Genomic DNA, 12,048 nt, shown 5'->3' on the forward strand with positions numbered 1-12,048 from the left:
AAAAAAGGTGGATTAAAAAAACCTACCAAAAAACTCCAAAGCAGCGATCCACAAAACTGTTGCTCCGGAGATGTTTCGGGGGCATTTGAAACCAACACCCGACGCAACCGGGGAAAGTTGGATATTGGAAGCCGGTTTCGGTCGAAATAGCTCGGCTGTTGGAGCCGGATCGGGCCCCCAAGATGCAACAGGAGTCCCCTCGGCTCAGACCAAGCACATTTTAGGGTGCAATCCTATACAGTACTCTTATTCGTGAGCAAGTGACACTGAATTCAACGGGACTTGAGTAGACACGGAGAACGTTATGGCTTGGAAATCGCGCAATAGAAACATAGTACACCCACATGTAGAGCTTCGCTGTTCCTGGATGAGGCTATTTGATTTCCTCCTCCCCCCCCCCGTTTTTTTTAATAACAAAATCTGCTTGCCCCGGCCTCATTTGTCAGGGCTTATTATTTTCAGGCGTGAGCCCTTTTCGATGCCGTGTGTCCTATAATTTGGTAGAAAAACTCACCTCTTCTGAAAAGGCCAAGAAACGGTCAGCGGACCCCAAGGGAGAGTAATAGCTAGTAGAAGGGAGATTGCAGTAAGATTTAAAAATAAGTAATTATAAATGAACCCACGAAGAAACATGAGTTTGTTGACAATCTCTGACCGACGTTCTTAAATCCCTGAGAATTCAGAATCGAAAGCAAGTTAGGTACTGGACTCGTCTAACAATCCAGGTTACTGGAATGTATTCTTCTTTACCTTTCCATTATCTTTAGTCCACACTCCACTGTAACAATAGCGGCAGGTTCTTTTAAAACAATAAAGAGGTTGGTTTTCAACGTTCACAGTGCAGTTTGGCAGATTTTCCATTGGCAAAGGACCCTTCCTGAAGTTGGATGCGTTGTTGTTTGTTTGTTTGTTTTATTTTTAAAAGGCAATTGTAGCGCTGGTGGTTTTTAAAATAATAATAATAATAATAATTAAATCCAAGGTTGTCAGAAGGATGAGTATGGTGATATTAGTGATATTAGAAATCCACGTTACGCATGTTTCTTCCGGAGAAAGAATTGTGCTTTTCCCTGGCTCTCCAGAATCTTTGCAAAATGCCTTTTTCTGCCTCTGTATATATTGTAGAGTGAGTCTCGAAAAAAGTTCTGTGTAATTTAGGAGCTTGCACACCCTTTGACTGATACATAGGTTTTAGTACAGACATTATTCTACAGATTTTATTAGACTGACAGCCTTAAAGGGCCTTGCTCACTCGTGTCTATAATCATTTGATTTCTATATGCACTTAGATTTGACCCGCTCAGGTATGTTTAATCCCTTGAACGTGTGAATGGCCGGCAAAAGAACGTTCATGTTTCCCATCGCCTTAAATGCAATGCTTCGTCAGTAGAGACAACCGAGTTTCCATTTTATAAGTAACTGAGGGGTTACTGAAGTGTGGAGGAATCGTGACATGCGCGCACCTCCCTTGCACCTGAACGTGTGAACTGTGTCAGTTGCGGGTAGCAGGCGGGGGTGGGGGACTGAATTTGAACTCCTGTACTACGATATGGAAAATCCTAGCCCCCTGGACTTAGGTCTCTGATTGCCCACCCATGCCACCAAGTCATCCCACAATGGTGCCGCGATCAACATGCACGTCTGAATCAATCCGCTCCACAGAGTCCAATGACGATGCTCGCCAAAATAGATTTTGAGGCTAAGCTCGCGTGAGATCTGACTCAAAGCCTGCTCTTTCTTCTGAATCGGAGTCCACCGGGGGATGGGGAGAATATTTCCTCCCTCTTGCCGTATCTAGCTTGAAATGGACCAGATACGAGGGAATCGCTTCCTTTTTACTGAATAAAGTGAGCGAGCCAACTTCAAAACAGCAGGAACCGTCCCTTAGGGATCCAGGGGGAACAGCTGATCTGGCCTGCTAAAGCGATCAATTATTGCGGTGGATATATTGTCCCCTAATTGGGACAATGCCTTCAATAACCTCCGCCTGAGACGGGTACATTTCCAGAGCAATCCTGCTGGTATCTACTCCGGAGTATCTGCACACTGAGTTCAATGCGACTTACTCCCAGATGTTTCCATTAGGACTGCAGCCTCAGTTGGGGTGCTCAACAGACGACGACTTCTCAAACAGTGCATTTAAAAATCGAGACTTTTTGATTAGCCTCACATTTGGATGATCTCACCCTCCCTTCTCCCTCCCCATCCCCAATGACGCACACATTTCGTGCCCTACTTTATCGAGGCGGCCACGTCAAACCGTTTACGCTACTTTTTTAGGCATCTCCGTCGGCCATTCCTTCTACGGTGGAGATGAGAAAAAGGGCAAACCCCGGGGAATCCAGTGGGAGTTGCAATATATACGTGCTCTTAGCTCAAGCTGAATTAACGATTTAAAAATAAAAATAATGTGTGTGTGTGGATATTTTAGCGCCGAATTACCTATTTTACAAGGTCAGGTAAACGATACAATCATAGACAGCAGTATATCAGAATGTAGATGGAGGGGACCATATCTTTAAAACTTATTCTCAATTTGTAATTTATAAAATGGAGAAAGCCAGGGCATCATGGAGAGGGTTGTGTGCTGATAGGGTTGCCAGACTCAATAGAGGACAGGACTTCTGTGCCTTTAATTGCCCTGCTCTCTTTTGAGTCTGGAAACTTTAAAGAGAAACCAGCAGATCCTTTGCTTGGAAATTAAACAAAGGGTCTGCTGGTTTCTCTTTAAGGTTTCCAGACTCAAAAGACAGCAGGGCAATTAAAGGCACAGAAGTCATTTCCTCTGTTGAGTCTGGCAACCCTATGTGCTGACTTTATTAAATGCAGGAAGCTTTCCTTTTGCATGGGGGGGGGGAGGAGCCTTTCTTATTACATCTCCCTGTCTGAAGTCTGGACAGGTACACCCTAGAATCCTACCGCTTTATTCTTGCAAAAAAGCAAAAGTAGCCATGTTCTTTATTTGTTTGTTTGTTGCATATATATCCCACCCTTTTCTCCAAGAAACTCAAGGTGGCGTACCTGGCGCTCTCTATCCTCAATTAACCCCCACAACAACCCTGCGAGGTAGGTTAGGCTGAGAGGCAATGCCAGCCTAAGGTCACCCAGTGAGGAAAAAATACAGAAAAAATACAGAATCCACATTTGGGGTGATAGCTTTATTAGGCCAGACAAAATAGCGTGTTGCCATTCAAGTTCTTCAGAACTTGAGTTCTACCAAGATAGAGATGGTGGTGGATGACTGGCTGATGGTGAAGACATGGAGTCTGTATCAGAGATATGGGAGGTTGTTGTAGGTCAGGGGTGGCCAACTCCCAAGAGACTGCGATCTACTCACAGAGTTAAAAACTGGCAGTGATCTACCCCCTTTTGGGGGGTTCAGGTCAAAATTGTTGAGCTTTTTTTAGGAAGAAGGAAGGCCCCATTTTGGGGGGGGGTTCAGGTCAAAGTTGTTGAGTTTTTTCAGGGAGGAGGTAAAATGTTGAGCTTTTTTTAGGAGAGCCACAGTTGTTCAGCTTCTTTGGGGGGAGCCAATGATCTACCAGTGATCTACTGCAGACATCCAGTGATCTACCTGTTGGATATGCCTGCTGTAGATATTCAAAGGAGGCTATTTGGGTGCTAGGCAAATTTTTATTCCCCTGTTTTGTTTTGTTTTTGTTTTTGTTTTGTGTGGTTTTTTGTTTTGTTTTGTTTTGTTTTTTGAAAATATAAAATCCAGGTCTTACCCGGGAAGCTGTCTTGTTCCAAGTCAGGCTACTGATTCATCTCAGTCCTGTCAACAGTGACTGGCAGCAGGTTTTCTAGGGTTTTGGGAGAGGAATATTCCTTCCCTACCCAGAGAGGCCTGGAATAGAATCTGGGATCTTCTGCTTGAGAAGCAAGAGCCGTACCACTGAATTACAGCCTGTCTCCACCCTTTGGCAAAACAGACAGATTCTTTGTTGTGTGAAGAACAGGAATAAAGACAAAGCAGACTGTTTTTAAAAAGAAAAAGAAAAAGCTAGATTGTGTGTTTTAAACTCTCAAGTTCAGTTCCCAGTGTTTCTCATTGGAATCGATCATCTTTCCCCAGATGCCTTCTAGATTATTATTATTTTTACTACTATTCCCACCGTCCTTAACTATTGACCATACTGGCAGGGGCTGATGGAAATTGTAGTCCAGAAAAATCCAGAGAGTTTCTGCTCTCCTGAGCAGCAAGAGGTGGCAATATGTGGAGGTTCTAGAATGGACTGCAGTTAGGGAAGCATGAAAAATTGGCATTCCTTATTCTTGAAAGTTCTCTGGAAAGAGAGAATTTGCACTGCAGAAAAAAGGGCCGAGTTCAAACATTTCTCCCTGATCTGCTAGCTTTCTAATTGCAGGGAGTGTGTTATTTTTGAGTTCAGTAGCAGGGCTAGGAAAGACTTCAGTCTAAGCCTGTAGCTAGCCCAACCTTCACAAATCTGATGCCCTCTTGGTCCTTTGGACCACCACCAATAACAACCAACATTGGCTGGGGCTGATGGGAGTTGTAGTCCAAAACGTTGGCGGAGCATCATGTCAGCAAAGTTTGCTATAAGATTCTATAGGGTAGGTGGGAAAATATTCTAGCACCATGTAAGGCAGGTGTGAGGAATCTTTGGCCTGGACCTGCTCCTCAACATCTGCTGCCTGAAGAGGCCCCCTCAGCCTGCCTAATGGCAGGGCCGGTCCCACATGTTTCAGCCTGAAACAAAGGCCGACACTATTAAGAGAGTTGTTTGCAGCAATCAGATACCAGTTTCTTACATTTATCTATTTCACACAGACGCACCTCTAGGGAACCAGGCTGGTTCACTCTACTGCACAGTTAAGGGACAGAAACTTGCTAAGAAAGGGAAATAGTTGGTAGGCATTCCTGAAATCCTGAACTCAGGCAGCTGTAGTTGAGATTCCTACATTGCAGGGGGTTGGACTAGATGACCACTGAGGTCCCTTCCAACTCTCCAGTTCTATTATTCTAAATGCTGGGATGTGCACACAGTTGTTGCGGCTGTTGTTTTTTTCTTGCGGTTGTTGTTAAGCTGCAATTGGGACATACTTCTGAATAAAAACATGCTTAGGACAGTGCTATCACTAGGTTATTGTAAAATAAGGAAAATTGTTTCACAGTTGAGCTGCGAGAATACACACACACACACACATACATACAAACATGGAGAATATAGGTGTATAATGAGAGGGAGGGACGTCTGGGAAAATGATCACCATTCTGTGATCTTTTTTTTTTCACCAATCTGTTTTATTTGATATGCTATTAGTATTCTTATGGCTGTTATTGCGCTGTTGTGTTTCTATGTTTTAAACTCCTTTGTTGTGTTTTCTATGAAAGTGTGGTTTATACATATTTAAATGGGTGAAAATAAATCAATAAATAAATCCGTCCACCCATCCATCCCATCCCCAAAGAAGAATTTCTGTGTTCATTCAGAATAAAGCAGTTGCCACATTCTGGGTCCAGGGCCTTTTGAACAGGCAGCACAGGCAGAAATCTGAACTGTTTCCTAGAAGGAAAGGCCTCTCACTTGAGATCTGGAGACAGGGGAGTTCCGCAATTGCTCTCAGTGGGACCCACAACTAAATGTTGCAGTTTGGGGCAACACCGCCGGAGTTAGGGTGTTGTGGGCGATTCCTCACTGGGCGATGAGCAAAGGGGGAGCAAAGCAACATCAGCAACGACAACAACATGAGTACCTACTGAAAAGATCCATTAAAAAAAGCAGCTGTACCAAAAGGAATTTTTTTGGGGGGGGGTTGCCAATTTTTGTCCTTGCTCAGGGTGCCACAATACCAAAATCCACCCCTGATGCAGGCTTGTAGCAAGACGAAACCACCTTCTTTCAGGATACACCATTGCATTCTCCCTCTGCCACATGCTCTTGTTCAGGCACGTCCAACAGGTAAATCGTGATCTACTGGTAGATCACTGGACATCTGTGGTAGATCACTGGTAGATCAATGGCTCCCCCTAAAGAAGCTGTACTACTTTGGCTCCCCTAAAAAAGCTCAACATTTTGGCCCTTCACCCCCTAAAAACGGGCCTTCCCTTCTCCCTAAAAGAAGCTCAACAAGTTTGACCTGAACCCCCCATAACAGGGCTTTCCTTCCTTAAAAAAAAACCTCAAAAACTTTGACCTGAACACCCAAGAAGCGGGCTTCCCTCTTCCATAAAAAAAAAGTTCAACAACTTTGACCTGAACTCCCCAAAAGGGGGTAGATCACTGCTAGTCTTTAACTCTGTGAGTAGATCAGAGTCTCTTGGGAGTTGGCCACCCCTGCTTGTAATTTCCCACTTCTGCATTTAGCCAGCCTTCCATGGGCACTGAGCATGCTCAGTCATCAACAGGCTGTTTGGGGTTGAGTGGATTTTGTCTGCTAAAGCCTGTGTGTGTGTGTGTGTGTGGTGTGTGCGTGCATTGCAGAAGCACCTGGCCTGGTGTGGTGAAGCCAACAAGACAGTTGGGAGGTCGGGGCTGTGCAGGTCTGCCAGTGGATAGTGCTGGTTTGGCTGCATCTACATTGAGAAAACTGAGCTTGCTTATTATATGACTGGTTCACACGTGGAAGCCACCGCTTGATATTACAGGCAATGAGTTGTTAGCATATAGTTAAGAGCTGCTTTTCCATTTAACATTTGTGTGGGTTTAGCAGTCCGCTCCCTGTGGCTGGGCAGAGCCACTCTTCTTCTTCTTCTTTGGCGATCACTCGTAGCCGAGTAAGATTGTCTTCCATAAACACAATTTTAACAACGGGTCCGTTAGTGACTGTAGAGGCCAATTCTGGATCCACACGTCCTTCCACAGTGGGGACATTGGTTTCCAGGCGGTAGTTGATCACGGTCTGGATTTGCCAAGCATGCCTTCCTCCTAGCACGTTTCTCCCTTGCGTTCTGAGATCGAGTTTCTTCAAAGCCCATGACACCTTTGGTAAAGGCTGTTCTCCAACTGGAGCACTCGCAGGCCAGTGTTTCCCAGTTGTCAGTGTTTATACTACATTTTTTAAGATTTGCCTTGAGACAGTCTTTAAACCTCTTTTGTTGACCCCCTGCATTACTCTTTCCATTTTTAAGTCCAAAGTAGTTGCTTTGGGAGACGATAATCAGGCATCCACACAACATGACCAGTCCAACGAAGTTGATGTTGAAGAATCATTGCTTCAGCATGGTTATCTTTGCTTCTTCCAGTACACTGGTATTAGTTCTCCTGTCTTCCCAAGTGATGTGTAAAATTTTTCGGAGACACCGTTGATGGAATCTTTCGAGGAGTTGGAGGTGGCGTTTATAACTGGTCCATGTTTCACAAGCATACAGTAAGGTTGGTAGTACAATAGCTTTGTAAACCAGCACTTTGGTTTCCCTGCGAATGTCCTGGCACTGGTGTTGCTTTTGGTTACCTGGATGGAGTTGGGGCAGGGAGGTGGTGAGGTAAAGGCTGCACAAGTGCATCAGTGGAGTCACTCCAGGACTCCCACCAGGGAGTCACAGCCTTGCCAGCCCCTTTCTTCACCCCAGCCCCATCCAGATGAGCTGGTCTTGGGAGGGCAGCCCCATAGCTCTAACCCCCAACACCATCACTACTGGTTTGATCCATTAGCCTGTTCACACTCCTCCATATTTTATGCTTGGTGTTTTGTTTTGTTTAATCACTTGATGACTTTAATGGTTGACAACCTGCAGCTGAACATGTGAACTGACTGTTGTTGTGGTAATGAAACATTCTCTCTCTGTCTCTCTGTCTCTGTCTGTCTGTCTCTGTCTCTGTCTCTCTCTCTCTCTCTCACACACACACACACACTCAAGTCATTGGTACTTGACATTCAAGCAAGCAAAGGCCTTAGTGAACTGGTTGGCATCAAAACCTATTCTTGAGAATACTCTGTGTGAGAGCCAATTTTGCAGAGCTGGCACCATTTTGCTGCATGGTGCAAGGGGAAAGGTGGAAGGGTTGTGGCGGCTCAGGGACAGAGAAGCTGCTTTGCATGTAGAAGCTCCTAGGTTCAGCCCCCAGTATCTCTAGGAATGTCCCCTCTCTGAAACGCTGGAGAGCTACTTCCAGTCAGTGTAGATGGCATTGAGCTTGATGGAGCAATGATCTGACTTTTATAAGGCAGCTGTCCTGGTTCCACTCAAAACACAGAGGCAGAAGGTGTTGCTTGTAAGAAAGAGATCTTTATTCAGGCAAGTCATGAGACAGGCTCAGCAGGGGGCACAGGGCTCAGGGGTCACAATTCAGGAGTTTAGGAGCGGAGCAATAAGTTCAGAACTGGACAGAAGCAATGAAGATGTCCCAACAAGTTCACCCACCCCTCCTGCCTAGCTTTGAAAGATGAAGCATGACATGCTCATGTGTGAGACTCTCTCACCTTGTGGGAATGTCAAGCTTACAAGCACACACTTTATTGGGGCAGGTGGTTCTGCTCCCATCTGTGAAAGCAGTGTCTTGTTCTAGCCAACAAGGTTCCATCTTTCTGTTCAGACTCTGGTTCAGTCATTGCTGCCTCCTGTTCAGCTGATCAAAGCCCTCCCCAGCCAACACTGAGGCTCTCCACTCCACCGAAGCTGGGGTAGAAAAGAGAGACCTTGGAGAGCAAGTGCCAGTCAAATTAGACAGTGCTGAGTTAGAGGGAACGATGACCTGACTCATGATAATGCAACTTTGTGTGTGCCTGTCAGGAAAGTCTATTGGTGCCTTCAAAATAACATTAATCTGGTCTCCAACAGTAGTAGCCAATTTTATGCACAGTCATTGAAAATTTGGCTCACAAGTCCATTTTCTAAGCAGGGGAAGTGGTGAGTTTCCATTTATATTTCATTCACTTTTTTTGTTTAATAATATCTCCATTTCATGAGCTGTCTGGAAAGGCAACAGCCAATCGACTCTTGAGGGGAACTTTCAGGGAAGGGCTCTTTTCTTGCTGTTTTCCTTCTTGTACATTTCTTTGAGAACTTACTGAAAGGCAAATTCATACATGCGGAAATGAAATAAATCACACTGTCAGTCGCCGGCCCCAGTCACGGCCACCTCTTAGCGCATTACCTCAAAGCATCTAAAAGCATGTGTCCTGGTTAGGCCATCAGTTATTTTATATAGCCTGGGCATCAATGGAAGGAATGGATTGTCTTTGCCCCCAGACCAGGGTTCTGCAACTCTGCAAATTAAAGGGCAAATCTATTAATTTAAGGATCACCAACAGGGTGCCAGGGGTCGCAGAGGTACCTTTGAGGCCTTTCCCTGGCACCAGCAAAGCCTCTGAAACCCCCACTTACTGCCTTCACCTGGTCAGGGGGTGGTGAAAGTGGTTACCATTTTCTCTCCTGAAAAGTACATAGAGCTGAAAGAGGAAGTTGGACGTCCGAAACCCTTTCCCACTTCCTCTTTTGGTTCTACATGGCTTTCGGGGCTCAGATTAGCTCTGCTAGATTTGACGTTTATTCAGATCCCTTGGGGAAATGAAATGTGTGCATGCCCAATTTTCTCTCCGTGTCTGATCTGGAGAGGGAGAGGGAAAAAGGACGGCGAGTCCAGAATCAAAGAGTGATATCCATTCCACATGCAGCAACCTGAATGAAAAGAGCAATATCTCCAAGAATATGCATCAATTTCTAAAACTGCCTGCTTAAATTTAAAGAAAGGTGTTTGTGTGTGTGTGTGTGTGTGTGTGTGTGTGTGTGTGTGTGTGTCCCTGACTGAACATGTATTTCCACAAGAGGGATGCATTGTGTAGTTTCCTGACATTGAGTTTGTGCTTTGGTATGGCTGCACAGCAGACAGAAATGCATCAGGTGTCCCTTTCTCCATGCCAGGAAGAGCTGCAGCTGCTGAATTTCTGCCAAGAAAAATAGTATCTAAGGGGAAAGACAGGCATGGAGTGGTAGATTGATAAGTGCCATGAGATATGTATGTCCCCCATCAGTGCCTTGACTTCATTTGATGGTAGTACAGTGGTACCTTGGTTCTCAAATACCTTGGTACTCAAACAACTTGGAACCCAAACACTGTAAACCCGGAAGTATGTGTTCCAATATGTGACCTTTTTTCGGAAGCCGAATGTGATCCGTTTTGAGTGCCACACTTCCATTTTGAGTGTTACGCTGGGGTCTGTCTGTTTTTGCTATGTATTTTGCATTTTCGTTTTTGCGGCTCTTTTTTGTTTGTTTTTGTGACTGTATGGAACCCAGTTCAGCTACTGATTGATTGATTGATTGTGTGACTGCAGTACATTGTTTATTGCTTTCATTTTATGGATCAGTGGTCTCATTAGATAGTGAAATTCATGTTAAATTGCTCTTTTAGGGGTTGTTTTTAAACGTCTGGAACGGATTAATGCATTTTGCATTACTTTCATTGGGAAAGCGCGCCTTGGTTCTGGAACGCTTTGGTTTTGGAACGGACTTCTGGAAGGGATTAAGTTTGAGAACCAAGGGACCAAAGTAGTAGTATTTAAGACTAGCCTTTCCTAGTGCTCAAGGAGCCCCACCAAACAATTTGAGGTTTGTTGGGAGGGGAAAATATTACAAGAAAAACCAACAATTTCATTTACAAATAAGTATAAATGGCAGCAAGACTTCCATATGGGCACATACACTTCCTTCTCCTTTAAGATCATCAAATTCCTGCGTATAAGACTATTTTTTAACCCAGGAAAATCATCTCAAAAGTCGGGGGTCATCTTATACGCCCAGTCGTCTTATACGCCGGAATATATGGTAGATCACGGGTTACTGGATGGAACTGGCCGTTTCTGGCTGTAGAAGAGAGAGTCCACACAATTTGCCTAATGGTAGGGTTGCCCTTTGTTGCTCAGCAATCTCCCAGATCTTCAATGTCCATTGCTTTGTACCTTCGGGGACGGGTAGGCGAAAGGAGTTGAGATAAGTGAAAATTAATGGAACCCAGAGAAAGAGTCTCTAAAGCATCTTCTGGTACTGACTCACTGCACTCAGAAGAGCATGTCCTGAGGTCACTGTTTCCACCCACAATCCCTCTTGTGATGTAAGACCTTTGGTAGTTAATGCATAGCTAGGTTATTGAATTGTTGCTGATGTCAGTATTTTGTATTGCTGCTGTTATCTAGCATTTTATGCAGACCAAACCTACGTATATGTGTATACAGGTACTCAGATGTGAGCTGTGCTATGTTCTATACTGGGCTTCTTTCCACTGGGTAAACGTGCCTAGGACAGGCATCCCCAAACTCAGCCCTCCAGCTGTTTTGGGACTACAATTCCCATCATCCCTGACCGCTGGTTCTGTTGGCTAGGGATGATGGGAGTTGTAGTCCCAAAACATCTGGAGGGCCGAGTTTGGGGGTGCCTGGCCTAGGATTTCAGCCTGGCCTAGGATTTCAGCCTTGGGCTGCAACCCAGCTTCCTGGGAGTAAGCCCTGCTGAATTGGCAGGACTTATTTCTGAGTATAAATGTGTAGAATTGTGCTCTTGACACATTTACAGTGTTATAGGGTGGTGTTGCTTTTTTTAAATACACACTTTTTAAACACGTCTGTATGTGTGTGTTTATTTTTGTGCTGTAACTTGCTTAGAACACAAGAAGGCAGGATGCGAAGAAAAGGAGTTGGAAATAAAAACTGTCAGCAGCACAACCAGACAATTTTAGCACCCAAAAGCCTGTAAAAGCACATCATTATTTTTATTGCTATTTATTACTTGTATTCTACTTTTCTCGTCCAGAATACCCAAAGGGCCTTGCAAAAGGATTTAAAAAAGGACAGTAAAAATGCACGATTTTTGATTGAGCTACAGCAATTTGGAGAAGGCTATAGCTTTGTGGTAGAGTGGGTTCGAGAGCTCCCAGGTTCGATCCCTGGCATATCCAGGGAGGGTTGCAAACTTGTAGGATTCTGCATGTTGTTGGACTCCAACACCCACAATCCCCCAACCAGCATGGCCCCAATGGTCAAAGAGGCTGGGAGATGAAGGCCAACAGCATCCACAGGTTCCCCATCCCTGCCCAAACGCTTGTGTTAGTCAGTGAATAATGAGCAAATGGATGAATGACATGACTCAGT

The sequence above is a fragment of the Zootoca vivipara genome, chromosome 10, assembly GCF_965207765.1.
Source record: "Zootoca vivipara chromosome 10, rZooViv2.hap1.1, whole genome shotgun sequence".
NCBI lineage: Eukaryota > Metazoa > Chordata > Lepidosauria > Squamata > Lacertidae > Zootoca > Zootoca vivipara.